Below are 12974 nucleotides of genomic sequence, written 5' to 3' on the forward strand. Positions count from 1 at the left end.
TTTTCACATGGTGGAAGGCTATTTAAATGGCACAAAGATACATCACTAATATTGTCAATTTTTTTCCTTTGAGAAAGATTAGGTCATAGATTGGGCCTCATGTTGATTTGATATCTCAGTCCTTGATGTCTTTATGAGCTTCATTTTTTAAGCTTTCTATCTCAAGCAATCTTAATCATTTTCTTTTCTCTCTTCCAAATATAGATTTTTTGGCATTCTCCAGGGTTTTTCCATCCTTTTTAGACCATTTGTCTTGTATCTCCTTGTTTCTCTCAAAATGGATACATCAATCACCCTCATTACTTTAAAAAGGTAGATGTCCTTTCTTGGACCAATTACTCATAAATGACTCTGTGAGGTAGTCAATTATTCTGATAAATATGTCTTCACGATGTCTTCCATATTATTGGGGGTGAATTCATTAGAACTACTCACCGCTACAGAGTTAATACATATATTCTTTCCTTTTTCCTTTCCATGACCCTCATGGTCAGAAAATCAAAGGCTATTGTGGAAATACTATGTAGAAGGGTCTTCAAAGCATATTTCTTGGGTGAAGTGGACAAGGTTTTGGTTAGTATTAACAAGGATTAGACAAATCCCTACAGTATACACTATGTCATCAAAATGGAGGTCGGTATCCCTACCGCAGATTCCCAATTCTCTTCGTTTGGAATAAAGCTTTTTGGAATTTTAGATTACCCATTATCCAGAAAAGTATTCAATTTCTCAAATGATTAATGGGATTCACTAGAGATGGTTTAATTGTCTTCAACATTATTGGTGACAATATGGATCAAAATGTAGTATGGGTGGTAGACTACAAATTTATGGAGTTTAAATGCTAACAATGATGTGGAAACATATTAAATTTCAAGTGATGATGTTGGTTAGAAGGTTTGCGAGATGGAGCCTGAAATGGTGGCTTCCCCCTCATATGACTATGTGGCTTTCTCTCTGGCTTCCTCCTTTAGTTAGGCGTTGGACTAAACTTCTCTAAGGTGCCCCTATTTCTATTTTAGTTCTAGTTGATAGATTTTTTCATAGGATTTTTTTGACAATTTCTCTTTTGGCTTCCATCTCTATTGGGACTTTTTTCTTGGCTAGGGATCTTGTTTGTAGGAAACTGGTAGCATGATATGGCCCCTTTGATTGATATTTTGTATTGGCCCCTACATTTAATAGATTCATTCATCCCTTGTTGCTGGGATATTTTTTATTTATTGGTATTGGTTCTGGTTGGTTAGGGCTTTACCAATTTTCATGACTTTAATATATATTTTTACTACACTTTAATATTTTCTAGCCTTATTCTGTTATTGAGAAAAAAATATATGTTTCATGGGTAATTAACTCAAAGTAGCCACAAGGGTGAAAGCATATGAAAACTTTAAAGAGACACCTAAAGGAATAATGAAGACATACCAATTATCCATGAAAAATTAAAAAACACAATGAATGGCACAACATGGGTTTATAAATAAAATATTTATTTATCATGAAAGAAAATAATCCTACACATATAGGAAGAAAATCAATGTGCACATTCTAAAATAGTTTCAACAATGATAAACTATTATTTAAGACAATAGAGTTGCCACCTTTTTAAGAAGAGGGAGTCTTGTACCACTATGAACCTTCAAGGAATTGAATTAATTCCGAGTTTAGTGCATTGATGGAGTCTTTAGCTATGTTTAACCTAGAAATACCCTTTACATTTAGAAAACTACCAAGTTACACGAAGAATATTTAGTCCTTGATAATTACAAAGATACTTGTTCCAATTAGATACGTATAAATGATATGGGAGGTTATATTATCTTTAAGTATTGTGAATTTTTACAACACCATTAATTTTTTGATAATTTTAGTAATTAATTCTACTACTACTCACTAATACACATACAATTTACATATGCATAGATATTTGTGTATTTTTGCATAGACATATGTATGTATACATGTATCTATGTATGTATGTATGTACGTATGTATGTATGTGTATGTAGGTACATATATATACATGTGTATGCATATGTATTTATAATAATATATAAATATACATTTATATCAGTATGTATGAGTGTAGATATATATATCTCCGTGGGTACTTTTATTCATTAATAATGTAACAACCATTTATATTTACCATAGACAATATAATTAACTTGAATCTTATATTTTCCTAAGAAAATATTTGTCTGTGGATACCCATTGTTTACTTATAATATAATATAGCAAGAGGTGATGATGATGCTTCTTAGGAAACTATTGAGAATCAGGAGAAGATTATGATTTTTTTCGTTAATAAAGATAGCACTAATAGTATCAGTGATATATATTGTTAGGAGAAGGATGGACTTGGATTTATAACTTCATATTCCCTATTCATGCTAATAAAAAAGTATTATGGTACTTAATTTGTTATTCAATTTAAAGGAACCATTGTCTTGTTAACTTCAAAGAGGTCTGAAGACCACTATGCCTACAAAAAAATTTGAGTATGAACTATTGTCTTCTTATTATCTACTAAAATATTTAATAGATGGATGCAAGAGTATCTGAACTCCTATGAACATTGATTTAAACCTTACAAATGAATAACTAATTACCATAGGAGCCTTGTAACTATGAAAAATTTATCTAGTAACATAACAATGGCTTTTTATTCTTCCATAAATGAGAATGGACTATGGATAAAAATTTATTATGTGAGAAAGATAGATTTAACACATAAACTACATTTTCATGATCTCATTGCCACTTTCACTGAGATTCCTATTCTAATAAGACTAATGATCTCTTGAAGTTATCCCAGCAAATTGTGAAAGATATCAAGATCATGAAGACTGAACATGAGGAGAAAATTGATAGGCTCGAGAAAGAGATTCAGAAACTGAAGAGAAAACTAAAGGGCTTGGTGGAGGTTAGCAAGTAAGCCATGTACAATAGTGTCAAGGGTCTCAAGAGAGTTAATGAGGAAATTTCCATGTAGAAGGAGCAGATCACTAGAGTAAAGAAATCCCTAGACATGAACTTGACTAAGATGAACCAGGAGGTGCAGGCGTCTAGGGGACCATGTACTAGGACCAGGAGCAAACATTCAGTAACTAGTAGTTTGAGGTTCATTATGGAGGAACTCTAGGAGATTAACAATAAAGTGGTGTAGAAAAATGTTGAGCTTATGAAAGCTCTCTCTTAATTTTTTATGTTGTTGCATCCTATTTAGGTCTGTTTTTTTTTTTTTTTTAATTCTAGAGTGAAGCCCTTGTTTCTGTAGCTAGTTAGTGGCTGGTTTGACTTAGGTTACTATGTTTTATTTTTTGTTCTATTTGGGTTTTGGGTCCCTGTAACACCCATTTATCTTAATAAAAACCACATAAAGTGCATTTTCATTTGAATAAAAAATTGACCATAGAGATAAGGCCACTTAAAATAATATCATTATTAGAATATTTGATGGATTTTGGCCTACTCATTCAAATTGAAATAAATGGCTTGATTAGTTATGTGGTCCTATGATAGACATACGTTCAATTGAAACTTTGGGCCTAACTAATTTTCATAATTTTGCACAATAATTCCTTAAATATTAACATTCTTCCTTCCTTAGGTCTAGGATTTGGGAGGATAATTTTATAGGGCAAGTATGATAAGAGAAAAATACATACTCACTATAATTGTGTTATAAATAGTCAAATTTTATTTCATAATTTATGGATTAGTATTGATATATTAATGCTTTTAAATTTTATTTGAATGACATTTTTAATATTAAAAAAAATAATGCCTTGGTTTTATAAATTTAGCCATAAATTTGGATTACGATTTTTACATCAAAATAGTTTTGAAGAAATTATCCAAGATAATGTTTTTCATTATTAAGAAAAAAAATTATATCATAAAACATAAATAAATTCAAGATTAATGTATATATTTTTCTTAAAAAGTATAATTTATATTGTGTTGGAATAATTGACACACATTATCTAATTTTCAATTAATTAGGTCCTTTAATTAGTTTATTCACTTGAGCTTGTTAGATTTAGTTATGAAGTCATCCAAGATCAAAATGACTACATAAAGAAAGACTAGATTTTAAAGATGAACAAAACTCAACACTCCCTTAGCACTAAAATAGCATGCATAATCAAGTGAGATCGTGATCTTAGCATAGGGAGAGGCGAGGGCTTGTTTATATAACAAAATACTAGAAAATAGAACCAAGAGGAACAATAAATCCCATCTACCCAAAATTGGATGGATTTTTATCTACTTTATACATGCTAGACTACATGGTTATGTCAACTCAGGTAAAGACAAAGAAATGATCATGGGATCTGACACATAAATCTAAAAGAGGGTCTGTCATTCAACTACCCAAATTTGGGTGTGAATGACACATGTGATTGAAGGATCATGCCATGTGTCCTCATCCTAACCATTCTAATCTAACCTAAACAAGCTTAATAATGTGTCTAGGGAAAATATATATTCACTAATATAAGAAAAATAAAAACCTACACTAACACCCTACCTTAAGTGTAGATTAGGTGGGTGAAACACAAAGATGGTTCTCGATTACAAGCCATGTTAGGTACCCATGCACAAAACAATCTCTCACAATATAGAGAAAGGAAGAAAACTCAATGGAACAAAACTCCTCCCCAAAAGAGAGAGAAAGAAAATAAGTTTCCCAACATAAAAAAGAATCTCATGCAAGGAAGAAATCCCCTCCAAAATGGAAAGGATAAGAAATGCTATGTAACCTTCTCTCACTTAGTCAATTCTACCAATGGTTGATGCTCAAAACTCGATATAGAAGACAAACCACAATCACTAAACAATGTTCCTCCCCTTAGGAAAAACAAAACCAAATGTGCATGTAGATAGTCTTCCCATTTTTTTAAAGATTATGAAGGAAGAAAGTGAAAAATGTATGAAGTCTCTACAAACTACTTATGTGCCTCCATGTCAATGCGAAAATTGTCATGTTCAAATCAAGTGTTCCAGGCCACACTGATGAAGATGAAAATCCACTACTCACTGATCGTAGGATTTTAACTATAATTTGTGTAACTTTTTCATACCAAAGACCCCTTTTAGAAAATTTTACCATTTATTATTGTTTACAAGGAAATGTAAATATTTTCAACTATACAATATTGCATAGTGATTTTTGAAGAAACGTCAACTCTTTTTAAATATAAGACTCCCCTAAGTTAATCTACCAAAATCAACTAAAATTCCTTACATAATTGACCTTTCTATTACCAATAAGTAATATTAAATTTCTTTTTATTTATATTCCATTTTTTCAATATACATTTTCATGATAATATCTTAAATAGTATTTATGACCAAAATAGTGAACTAAAATATAAATTATTTATAAAAATATTCTGCCAATTCAATTATAAAGATACTCTTTCCCTATTATATGTTGTTATGTCTGTATGCGTGAAAATAAATATTAGGATGAAACTAAGAAAGCAAATAACATGTTATATATAGATAGATATATAATACAGCGTTGCTTTAAGAAAGCTCGCGTTTATTCTATCAGCACTTATACGATGCCCATGTATGGAGGGGCAACATCTCCGAGAGAGATTCTCATAAAAACGTGGGATTAGCCTGCCGTATGCAGTGGGCACGTTCTGGGTAAAGGTAGTCCCTGCGCGTCGTATGTTTTGTCGTCGTAAAGTAAATGCTGTCTCTTTTAACATTTACTACATTTAATTTCAAAATGGCTGTCAAGTCGATCATCCTTTACATCAAAATTTTGGAATATTTAGTACTAACTTTTGTAGCTTAAGCAGCAGGCACGTTGTGGGGTAGATGGCACGGGCGCTCGTATATTTTGTCGTCGTAAAGTAAATGCTGTCTATTGCAACATTTACTACATTTAATTCCAAAATGGCTGTCTTGTCAATGATTCTTTCCGTCATCATTAATATATGCAATTTTTTCAATTAAATATAAAAAAGTCTTTCCATCTTTTAAAATTTAGATTATTTAGTATTAATCTTTGTAGCTTTCGTTTTAGGAACATGTGAATATAAAACCTAAATCATCTTTTGTGCAGCAGAAAGAAAAATGTCGTGTCCCCAATTACATCATTTATCTTTTTCAACAAATTTACTTGTTTTTATCTAGAAGTTGATAATTATTTTATTTAAATATTTTATAAAAAGATTTTTTTATAATTTCATAAATTGATAAGGTTTTGGTCTTTCGTGAAATTGAATGGTTCTAATTGAACATAAAAGGTATCAAGTCTAGTTGAGTTCAAGACGCTACATCATAATGGATAAGATAAGATTTTTTCCCAAATAATTTTAGTGAAGTTTGTGGTCCTCAATTTATGTTTATTAGCCAAAGATATTTCAGCCTATGCATCATACTCTCATGATAGGTAACAAACTATTCTTATGAATGAAAAAAAACTTAAATAAAAAAAAAGAAAGAAAGAAAGAATGAAAATAATTACAATTTCTTATATTTGATTGTATAGTAATGTATACGATTTCATTTTTATCTATTTGTTAGAAATATTGCCGTCTTACTTTTAAAATAATTATTTAACAATTAGCAGAAGTGTTCATTAATATTTTTGGCTTGATAAGGTGCAGTGAAAGCTACAAAAGAAGCAAAACAAGGCACACTAGCTACATTTTTTAAATATGTTCTTTTCAGTGTAAGCAAAATGTACATGACATCTAAATGAAAAGAATAAGTTATTCTAGCATCAGAAAACATAACAATCTTTAAATCTGAGAAATAATTTATACATATAATATTATGTAAGAGAGTGTAATGTGTTTAAGATGAGAATACACGTGTTTTGATACCCTCTTTGTAATATCGTTCTATCTTATATTAATAAATAATGATAATTTCAGTTTCAATCCTAAACTTAAGTTACTTAACACAACTCCAAAGATTTAAAACATATATTACTTTCCCCTCTCACCAAAGATATGTGGACTATAATGAATACCTAGATAACCATCTACATGGCTTGGACTTCCAATATTGCAAAGGGAAATCTAAATCATTTATTGTTGATCTTGTTAAGGTTTAGGAAACATATTAAGCTTATTTCGAAATCAGAATATCATACCTAAAGTTTTACATCTTAAATTCGTATTTCTTGCACGTCCAACCTTTTAGAAATCACATCATAATCCTACTCCTAATTCTAATCTGTAAATTCTATCGGAATTTTTCTCGCGACTTTTTCCACCTTTTCTTTCATTCATGCTCATAATAGGAAAAAGTTACATGAAATTTAACAGGGCAAAAAGTCTTTATGAATTTGAGGGAATGGCTATCCAATGTCTAGAATTCAGCAAACATCTATTATAATGTATTTATAATATATAAAGAATAATGACGTCTTTCTTTTTTTTGTATTGACGAAATATGCATATTACAAGAAAAGAATGCAGCAACAGTTGCAAGAAAGGAAAAATCTAGAAGAATAAGGAGTAGATTGCTTTAGCAGAACAAGCAAAATTACATCAATAATCAGCAAGGGAAACCACAAGTTATGTCAAGCAGAAACAAGTTTAACAATACCTTTTTTATACAAGCCAACGCATAGAAAAGACTAGGCTATGCCATGCTAAAACAAGACTAACAATAAAATTGTTAGTTACATAACTGGAAGTGGTTATATAGAGACAAGATTGATTTAGGAAACAACAAACAACCATCAACTTAGCAAGATTGACCTTAAACCTTATGCCATAGGGAAACTCTTTTTCTTCAAAAGCTGCTCCAAATCAATTTTAATTTTTTGGATTTGAATGTCCAGCTTTAGACTCTTCATGATATTTGCTTGAACAAGAGAAAAAAAGAAGAAAGACAATAGAAAACGTCAGAGTGAAGCCTTAAAAAGACAACTTTCTAGTGATCAATGTAAATATTAAAAACTATTGTACATCTAAATGTATGTGAAGTGCAAAGTTTTGCAAGTACAACAAAGAAGTAATGAAGCTAGTTTCGGATGTATTTTGATGGTACATTGTAATAAACATATCACTATATGTAGTTTAAGCATATTGATGTTTCTCTTTCACATATAATGTATCTTCCCTTGAATAAGTGATTTCCAATGTTTGTAAGTCTTTTGTATTTTTCCCCGGGGTTGTGTACCTTAGTCTTGCAAGTCTACATCTAGGGAAATGAGCTCCTTGGCCTTGAGCCTAAGCATTGGAACCTATTTTGCATATAGTGGGATATTTCTTGTTGTGGTTTTTTTATTATTGGGTTTTCCATGTAAAATTTGGTGTTCTTATGTGTTCTATTATTTGTGGTTTCATATTTCATACTTATAGAGATAAGCCAATTGTGATTTGAAGTTTAAAGGACCGTAACTATGTTGTTTTAAGGTTCAAATAGATTGACCTACACATCCCTCCCCCCCTCTCAGTCATGTGGTATGTTCAACAATTGGCATTAGAGAAAGGTTCCTGAAGGAATATTCTAAGGGCTAAGGTAAATCTAGGATTTGGATGTGTTATTTAAATCTAAATATTTGGATGCTATGCAACAACATGAATGGGATATTGATAAAATTTTATATCTTAAAGGAGAATTAAGCATTTCTCTTGTTGATTTGGATGAGACTAGAGGGAAAAGCAATAAAGCAGAAGAATGTATTGGTTATCTAAGAAAGCAAGTTGAAGATGGAAAGAAGACCATTAAGGATCTTGAAACAAAGCTAAAGGTCAAATTCAAAGAATGTATCAAACCTGAAGAAGAAGTGAACATGTTAAGGAAAGAGTTAAAAGAAGAAAAAAGAACAAATTGACAAGGGCTTGAAGCTTAAAAGTGGTAGTAAAATGCTTGATGGGACGCTAAGTGCTTAAAATAAAACTAAAGATAAAGGTGGAATTGGTTTACAGAAAAGTTAAAGTTTTAAGACTCCCAACAAAGATGATAAAGGAAAGAAAAGGATCAACGATGAATTGAAGAGGACTAATGAAGACCAAAAAGGTTTCATTCCAATTCACAACAAGAACTTCAGGAAGCCTCCTCCTGCTAAAACTAGGTATTCATCATCATTTAATGCTAACTATTTTTTATGTAATAAGTTTGGCCATAGAACTAGTGAATGTAGATGTCAGATCAAATATTAGTCACTTAATGGTCAATGCTACTCATGCACTAATTTTTGACATAAGTTGAATGAGTGTAGAAATAGAATGGTGTTGAATGAATATACAAACAATGGTAGAACTGTTCAATATTTCAATGGATATTATTATGAATGCAATAAATATGGACACAAGGTTGTTGAGTGTAGGTCGAATGTTAGAAGGAATGGAAGTGCTCCGCAACAAGGTCTGACTTGTTATAACTACAATAAATAAGGGCACATTGGTAGGTTTTATAAACCAAATAATGAGAAGACTTATGTTCTAGTGAAGAAGATTGATGTCAATGAAGACAAGGAGAAGATGAAGATGACAAGGGTGAAGAAGTCTAATGACAATGTGGAAGGAAAGTGTGGATGGATCTGTACCTACTGTTTGGTGTAGATACTCCCTCTAGAAACTAGATTATATGCAATGTTCGAGGGGGAGAACTGATTGAAGATCTTATAAACCCCCTTGTGGTTTGAATGCTAAATTATTTTCAGAATGGAAAATGTATTTTAAGAGCACACAGAAGAAAACAAGAAGATGGAGGATAAGGATAAGAAGAAGAGTTTGAAGAAGGATAAGAAGAAGAAGAAGGGAAAAAGGAAGAGAAAGGGAATATGTCTAATGGAGAATCTTTCAAACCTATTGAGGATTGTATATCAAAATTATTACAGTTGTAGATGAAGTTTGTACAAGTGGTTATTACTAAGGTACTTTAGATACCTATGTCCCAAGGTCAAATGGACCTTAGCCAATTATCACTCCTTCACGTGCTACATCTAGGTCACATTTTCAATCATCCAACATGAAAGAAATTTATCATACCTTAGGTGGAGTGTATAGAATTGATCAATGATACATTGAAGCTTCTTCATGATAAACTTCCAAAGGTTATGCTAGATGAACTTTTGAGTGATGTAGAGCAACTCCAGTTGCTTCTTAAGGGTCTAAAATATCATGCTTCTGACCTAGAAGTGATAGTTTTGAAAGATGTAGTGAAAAGAGGAGAGGACAAGAGGACAAAGGAGTTAGTAGATAGGTGTGAAACTGCACACAACCGACTAAAATATAGTATAAGTGTGTTTGAGAAGACTATTGATGATATAGTGGCCATGTACCAGTTTTGTCATCAGTAGTTAGTATCCAATAAGGAAATTAAAGATCAAATTGATAATGTAGAGGTACAAATTGTACAACTTTATAGTGCAGTAGATTTGAAGAAATATATTGATATAAATACAAGACCTCAATTAAAAAAATCATAATTAAATTTGAATCTACTCAATAATAAAAGGGAGGAGATGAATAAATAATTTGGTTTTTTGAGAGATGTAGTGGATGTGAAGCTTGCCAATATGATGAAGTTACTATAAGACTCTCAGAAGTTAGAAAAATTAATAATGTTTTTGATTATATACAAAGAGGTGGAGGATTCTCTATTGAAGTTTGATTGGCAATGTATATTGTTGGCCTCTGGGGGAGAAGAATGGAAAACTACCTAGTTGTAACCTTGGGTTATACATAAAATCCTTATCCCTTTTTCCTTGATGTTTGCACAATGTTTCCATTAATCGCAAAGGGGCCTGTTGTTGGAAATATGATTTCTTATTGCAATTTATGTCAGACTTGTTGATCCAGACATGTAGTTAGTAAATATCTTTGGTCTAGATGTAATCCGGAGTAGTGCAGTACCAGTGGATTAGCTCTATGGTCATGCAAATGGTTGGTGACTAATTGCAGTCACTTCAGATGATATATCAAGTTGTAATATATCTTTCCCAGAACTTTGGAGATGATCTTAGTGGTTTGCAATTTTTGTTGGTTAAGTATGACTATTCTAGTGAACAGTCTATCAGAGTTCATTCAATTTTTGGTTTGAATTATGGTGCATGTGTTTCATCAATTATTATGGTTGGAGTGTGATGTTGGTGGATGTAAATTCATGATGTGTTCTAATTTTTAGATTCTCATTTGGTCTAAAGTTGGATTTATGTTGATCTAAGTTCAATTTTGTATAGTGACAAAGTGATAGTGTACAAGAATGTGTTGCATTCCTCTTCTTTCAAGTATTTTGGTGATGTGACTCCATGATTTGTATTTGTTGATATCAAATGATTCTATGTTGACAATCCACAAGTGTCATTGTTGGTCCACATTGGAATTGGAGTAAGTTGAGTTAGTGTGCCTTAAGTATTTGATCCTTTGGAGCCGACCGATAATGTTTTGCTCCATGCTATATAGTGTGAAAATTTAGAGGAATTTATTTATGATGGATAGGAAGGTGTTCCAACATGGTGTGATGCCTCACACATTTCATTTTTCCTTGGACCATAATGAATTAAAGATTGTTTTTGGTCCAACTATTTCAATACTACATGTTACATCCAATTAGGTTGGCCGACCTAATTGACGTTGCTTTGGTTGTGAATGGTTAGATGGAATGAGATCTTTTTGTAGAGGAATTATTAAGTAGTATGTATTGAAAAAAGTGTATGTCAATTTGTGCAAAGGTTTACAAGTACAATAGAGAAATAATCAAGGCAATTTTAGATGTATTTTGATAGTGAACTATAATCAACATATCAATGGATTTGGTTGTCTACAATTCAACCATACTGATATATCTCTTTCATATGTAATGCATCTAGCCCTAAATAAGTGGTATCAAGTGTATGCAAAACTTTTTTATCTTTCCCTAAGGTTGTGCACCTCAGTCTTGCAAGTCTGCATAAGGTACAGTTAGCTCCTTACCCTCGAGCCTAAAAATTATAACCTATTTTTCATATAGTGAAATATTTCTCACTATGATTTGTCCCTCATTGGGTTTTCCATGTAAAGAATGGTGTTCTTATGTGTGTTGTGTTTTTTGGTTTCATGTTTCATAATTACAAAGATAAGTTAATTGTAATTTGAAGTTTAAAGGATTATAACTCGTTGTTTTAAGGTTCAAACTAATTCACCCCCCACCCCCCCTCCCCCACCTCTTAGTCTTGTGGTATGTTCAACAACATTTATGTCGAAGAATATTAGTGTTGATATTGTATTATAACTATTAAGTTTAATAAAGATACAAAGTACTTAATTTTGGAGTGTGGGGATTTTCTCTTGAAATGGTTTTCTTTACTATATAATATGTTCACTGTGGTATTCTATATGCATATTTTTAATCTCTATATGAGAGTGTTTCTTATTATGTAATAGTTAACATTTTTAAGAAATATTTGCATGATATTCCCTACTAGATTAATGTTAGGAAGCATTTTTGCACCTTTTCTTCCTTTCAGGCTTGTTTAGAAAACTAGGTCTATCATTAATCCTATTGTTTGGGTCTTATAAATCCACATGTTTTGCCCAATTATCTCTATTCTACATGATACTGGTGTGGGTTTGAATATTTTCAATTATTTAAGATTGGAACACACTATGCATTTCTCCTTTATGATGTTGCATATTTGTAGATCTTGTAAATTGTCTAATAATGATTTTGTTTGATAGGCCTTGTTTTTTGTCACCATTACTACACTGGTATGTTGATTGTAAGGAGAAAGGGATATTTTGGGAATATCTGATATAGTTGTTCATTTGAATCTTAGCAATATTGTATGGTACATGAGAAGCTTTGTTCACTTAAAGGAGTTTTAGTAATGGTGTTGTTTATGATGCCATGTATAACTTGGTATCACTTTTAGTAGGAACTTTGTGTGGTTAAATGATGTGTTCTATCTTTTTTGTTTCAATATTTTGTTTCTAAGCTATTGTTATTGTAGTTTGAAGTGAGTCATCATAAGGATCTTCTTAATAATAAATAACAAAGTACAC

This window comes from Cryptomeria japonica, chromosome 7, assembly GCF_030272615.1.
Source record: "Cryptomeria japonica chromosome 7, Sugi_1.0, whole genome shotgun sequence".
NCBI lineage: Eukaryota > Viridiplantae > Streptophyta > Pinopsida > Cupressales > Cupressaceae > Cryptomeria > Cryptomeria japonica.